The sequence below is a fragment of the Scaptodrosophila lebanonensis genome, unplaced genomic scaffold (assembly GCF_003285725.1).
Source record: "Scaptodrosophila lebanonensis strain 11010-0011.00,11010-0021.00 unplaced genomic scaffold, SlebRS2 tig00000136-arrow-arrow-pilon, whole genome shotgun sequence".
In the NCBI taxonomy this organism is placed as follows: Eukaryota; Metazoa; Arthropoda; class Insecta; order Diptera; family Drosophilidae; genus Scaptodrosophila; species Scaptodrosophila lebanonensis.
This window is the reverse complement of record NW_022060586.1, coordinates 39794-45793: the sequence shown is the minus strand read 5'-3', so window position 1 is coordinate 45793 and position 6000 is coordinate 39794.

Genomic DNA, 6000 nt, shown 5'->3' with positions numbered 1-6000 from the left:
GCCGAGTGGATATAGCCATGTCCGTCTGTCCGTCCGTCCGTCTGCCTGTATGAGCGCAAGGATCTCAGGAAGTACAAAAGCTAGAATAACCAAACTTGGGATCGAGGTTCCCCTAAGCCCTGGGCAGATCAAGTTTATTTTTTTATTCTGATACAGCATGTCGAGACGAATCGATCTAGCCCTGTCTGTCTGTCTGTCCGTCCGTATGAACACCTGGATCTCAGAGACTATAAGAGCTAGAGACACCACATTTTGCACAAAGATGCCTTATGTGTGTACGCTATACGAGTTTGTTTTATTTTTTGGATTCCCCCCCCACTTCCCCCCTATGGGGGTTTTCCCGATTTTCCATTCGTATAATCGCCTATATCTCGGAGACTATAAGACCTAGGAACACCAAATTTTAGTCCAAGATGCCTTATGTGAATACGCAGAAAAATTGTATTTTGTAATTTCCCTCCCTCCCCCCTCTCCCTTGCAATTCGTAACTCCCGTAATTCTTGGAATTTCGAACTGAAATTTTGCTAATACCCCAGTTAGTAATTATGTGTCCGTATGCCAAGTTTCATCATGATATACCGATTTAACAAGTTATAGCCTAAATATATTTGCTGCTGCAGCGCTGTTGCGCCTGTTGTTGATGCTGTTGCTTTGGTTGACTGCGAACATGCTTACACAGACGCGAATATACGAGCATATACGTACATACACTCACATAGACGCAATTGCTTTGTATACAAGTATGTGCAATTATACACCCTTTACGTGAGTTCGAATACCGAGAAAGGTAAAATCGATCAACAATTTTTTTTTAAATTTTTATACTCTGTACATGAAATGTACAAGAGTATATTAGGTTTGCGGGAGCTGAAAAATGTAACAGGCAGAAGGAGGCGTGGCAGACCCCACAAAGTATATATATTATTGATCAGCGTGACAAGACGAGTCGATCTAGCCCTGTCTGTCTGTCCGTCTGTCCGTCCGTATGAACACCTGGATCTTAGAGACTATAAGAGATAGAGACACCAAATTTTGCACAAAGATGCCTTATGTGTGTATTCTATACGAGTTTGTTTTATTTTTTTGATTTCCCCCCCCACTTCCCCCCTATGGGGGTTTTCCCGATTTTCCATTCGTATAATCGCCTATATCTCGGAGACTATAAAACTTAGGAACACCAAATTTAAGTCCAAGATGCCTTGTGTAAATACGCAGAAAATGTATATTTTGGAATTCCCCTCCCTCCCCCCTCTACCCCGCAAATGCTAACTCCCGTAATTCTTGGAATTTCGAACTAAAATTTTGCAAATACCCCCAGGTAGTAATTATGTGTCCGTATTCACTATGATAGACCGATTTACCAAGAAGTTATAGCCATAAATATATTTGCTGCTGCAGCGCTGCCCGCGGCTGTTGTTGATGTTGCTGTTTGGTTGACTGCGAAAATGCTTACACAGACACGAATTGATGCGCATAGACATACATACACTCACACAGACGCCATTGCTATGTAAATGTGCAATTATACACCCTTTACGTGAGTTCGAATACCGAGAGAGGTAAAATCGATCCAATTTTTTTTTTTTTATTTTCTATAATTATTGTAAACGTATGTACAGAGTATTTCAAAGTCGGGACACCCGACTTTAGCTTTTTTACTTGTTTTATTTTCTATAATTATTGTAAACATATGTACAAAGTATTTCAAAGTCGGGACACCCGACTTTAGCTTTTGTACTTGTTCTATTTTGTGGAGAGTACAGGCTATTTTACTATCGGGCTTGCTCGACTGTAGCGTTCTCTCTTGTTTTAAATTAATTAAAACATTGTTTTTTATTTCTTCCTTTTTAGTGGGAGGTACAGGAAGAAGAAGAAGAGCTCGCTCGATCTTAGCATTCTTTTCTTGTTTAAGACTCTTTTTATACTGTGTTCAATACTTGTTTTTCAAATTTTTGTATATTTAATGTAACGACGCACGGTTGCCAGCTACGCAACGCGTCGTCACGATGCCGATGAGTAGTTTTAAGTAGGTGTAAGTAGTTGTAAGTGGAAGAGTGTTTTTATACCCTGTACCCGTAGGGTAAAAAGGGTATATTAGGTTTGTGCAAAGTATGTAACATACAGAAGGAAGCATCTCCGACCCCATAAAGTATATATATTCTTGATCAGCATGACGAGAGAAATCGATCTAGACATGTCCGTCCGTCTGTCCGTCCGTCTGGATGAACGCAAGGATCTCAGAAACTATAAAAGCTGGAATAACCAAAGTTGGCATCCAGATTCTCCTAGGTCCGAGTAAGGACGAGTTTATTTTATTTTTTTTAATTTTCCCCCCCTTCCCCCGCTACAGAATTTCGTCAATAGCGTCCACATTTCAAATGCTACCTAAACCAAACTTTGCACACATAATTTATATATAATTGTCTATTGTTGTTCAATTCGGTCAATTTTAAGAAAAGTTATTAGCAAAACAAATTCTCGCCAGTACAACCCCCCAAACTGCAGCAACAAGTTCGCTCTTCTTCTTCCTCTTTTTGCTGCTGCTATGGGCGCATATAACTCAGTGACGCAAGTTTACCTGGGTACAGGGTATTACACTGTCGGGCTTGCTCGACTGTAGCGTTCTCTCTTGTTTTGGTTAGTTCTGTGCTAGAGGTAATCGAACGCACCCTCCTATTTTGTATCCAGAAATTAAAACACGTGGAATTTATTCACTTGGCGTACCGCCCTACATTAAAAAAAAACCTATTTTTGAATTTATATTTTAAAATTTAATAGAGTTTTATAATTATGCCCCGCCTTAAAAGTCAATCGGCTGCTGCTAGGTCAGAAAGACAAATAAATAGGACTAATTCTGAATATATCCAACGGGAGAGAGAATATAATATTGAAGCTCCTAGAATTCGCAGGGAAAATTTGCAGTATATGCGAATCCAATTTATAGAAACGTTGAGCAAGTTCGTAACACAAGGGAAAGACAAGGAGCTAGAATTTTAGCAAGACAGGAATCGTTTGACGTTTTAATAAATTTGATTCAGAGAGTTAGCATAGAAGCCTTAGCCAAAATAGAGTAGAAGAAAACCGACGAAATGCAATTCGCATTAGGGAAGAAAGAGCGAATGTTTTAGCATAAGATATGCAGGTCAGAATTGCCACAATCGAACATCAAATTGACAATTTCAATACGGTAGTCGAATTAGGTCCTTACAGAATTTGCCTTTGCTGTAAAGGCCTTTGGTTTCTTCACCAAATCGATAGGGCACATATTGAGGAGATAAATGAGCTTGCAAATACTGATAGGTTTAGTCAGCTTTGCATATCTATTTTTAGTCTGACAGGTATATTTATTTCTAATAACGAAAGGTTCACTTTTTGCAAAACATGCACTAGAAACATTAAACCTCGTAGGGAACCTAAGGCGGCTATCATAAATGGACTAGGTTTTCCCACATTTCCCGATCGCCTCAAAGAACTAACACCTTTGGAGGAATGATTAATATCTCCCCGCCTTCCCTTCATAGTCATAAAACCTATTGGATACGGTCGCCAAAGTGGTCTTAAAGGAGCTGTGCTTAATGTTCCAATTCCAGTTTCAAACGTGGTTACTTCTCTTCCACGACCTTTTCATGAAGCAGAGGTTGTTCAGCTCCACCTCAAACGTAGAATGGAATACAGTCATAATTTTATAGCTGAAACCATTAGACCTTCTAAAATTGCCAGTGCAATTAGGTATCTGAATAATACAGAGCTGTATTGTAAGCATAACGTGACTTTTAATGAGCAGTGGATGATTTCTTCTACATCCGATGCTGTTCCGTTTATAGCGTCTCAAGCAGACAGAGTAGTTGTTGAGGAAGGTATACAAAATACTTCCGAACAGGCAAATTCAAACATAGACATAGAGCAGAGGGGCAAGAAACATTGTTAGACACCACGCATGCACAAAATATCCCTGTGCGTATCACAATTGCTCCTGGTGAAGGCCAAAGGCCCCTTGATATGGTTGCAGACTCCGATTCATATTTGCTGGCAACAAAAAAACAACTTCGCAAAGTTTTCCAACAGTTGTTAGATCTGAACTTTAGAAGTGATAAGTTTTTCTACAATTACAAGAAGCTAGAGTTGATTCATATATGTAATAATACGTCTATTTGCTTACGTAAGCACAGCGCCCTCACGGCATTACAGCTGCTAACGCATCCAGTGAAGACCATTTAGATCAACTAATAAATCACAATGAAGGTTATAGGGTATTAAAAGGCATTCGCACATCTCCTGCTCATTGGGAATCTGAAAAAAAGAAAGTCATGGCCATGATACGCCAGTTTGGGCTCACTAAATTTTTTTGGACCGTTGCACAGTGGGGCCTTAGGCCGAAACAGCTTGCGAAAATCAAAATTTTCATGAACGCTTTGGGAGTAATGAATAAACGTGTCTAATAGTTATTTTTCAAAGATTATGAAAATCTTACTCTCAAAAAAATCGGAATTATAGTTTAGGACATATGTGCACTCAAAGTCGACCCTTTTTTAAGCTCGCAACAATTAATTCAATTTGATGCAAATACTTCATCTTTCAGGTATAATATTAGCTAAGTTATGAAACGAATCATTGATGTTTTGATTTGTATTGCTAGATGAATTAATTTTATGCATTATTTAATAAAAACTATGTCTTTCGTATTCGTAGTTATCTAGAAAACGTTATTTTTTAAACTACCTATTTTTAGGGTGTTTTTCAACTTTGATGGAAAATAAAAAAAAGTACCCAAAAGTACCTCGCCCATATTTTCAAAATATGTTCCTTAAATATTCGTTTACCTAACGCAATAAAACTTTCATCCGCCCGGATCCGCCGGTGTGCACCAGAGCAAAAAGAGTGCCGCAACTTCGGAAAAAAATCGGCGAAAAAGGCGCTGCCGCGGGTATAAGAAGAAGAATGCATTGCGGGTAGATTCGCTGTAACGGCTATTAGGAACATTGTAGTTAGCATTATGGATACAAAAATATACCTAAGCGGTCCTATTTGATCCACATTTAATATTGTGCAACCAAAATTATGCATAACATTTATTACAGGTAGTGTAATTTACAATATCAGGTGAAGGTCTTGCAATCTTTTTGACCTTTTCATGAATTGTAATTTCTTTGCTTTAAAGCATTTGAACAGGCAAAAAGAGGTTTTAGTTTATTATCTTAGGTATGCGTTTAGAAATGGTATATATTGCCAATATTTTTGGTGCAGCGTAATAGTCGAATTTTGACTTAAAAAGCAATCAGTTGTGTCTAACTAGCAGTGAATAGTATTTTTATACTCTGTACATGAAATGTACAAGAGTATATTAGGTTTGCGGGAAGTGAAAAATGTAACAGGCAGAAGGAGGCGTGGCAGACCCCACAAAGTATATATATTCTTGATCAGCGTGACAAGACGAGTCGATCTAGCCCTGTCTGTCTGTCTGTCTGTCCGTCTGTCCGTCTGTCCGTCCGTATGAACACCTGGATCTCAGAGACTATAAGAGATAGAGACACCAAATTTTGCACAAAGATGCGTTATGTGTGTATTCTATACGAGTTTGTTTTATTTTTTTGATTTTCCCCCCCACTTCCCCCCTATGGGGGTTTTCCCGATTTTCCATTCGTATAATCGCCTATATCTCGGAGACTATAAGACCTAGGAACACCAAATTTTAGTCCCAGATGCCTTATGTGAATACGCAGAAAATGTATATTTTGGAATTCCCCTCCCTCCCCCCTCTACCCCGCAAATCGTAACTCCCGTAATTCTTGGAATTTCGAACTAAAATTTTGGAAATACCCCCAGTTGGTTATTATGTGTCCGTATGCCAAATTTCATTATGATAGACCGATTTAACAAGAAGTTATAGCCATAAATATATTTGCTGATGCAGCGCTGCTGCAGCGCTGCTCAAGCGCTGCCCGCGGCTGTTGTTGATGTTGCTGTTTGGTTGACTGCGAAAATGCTTACACAGACACGAAT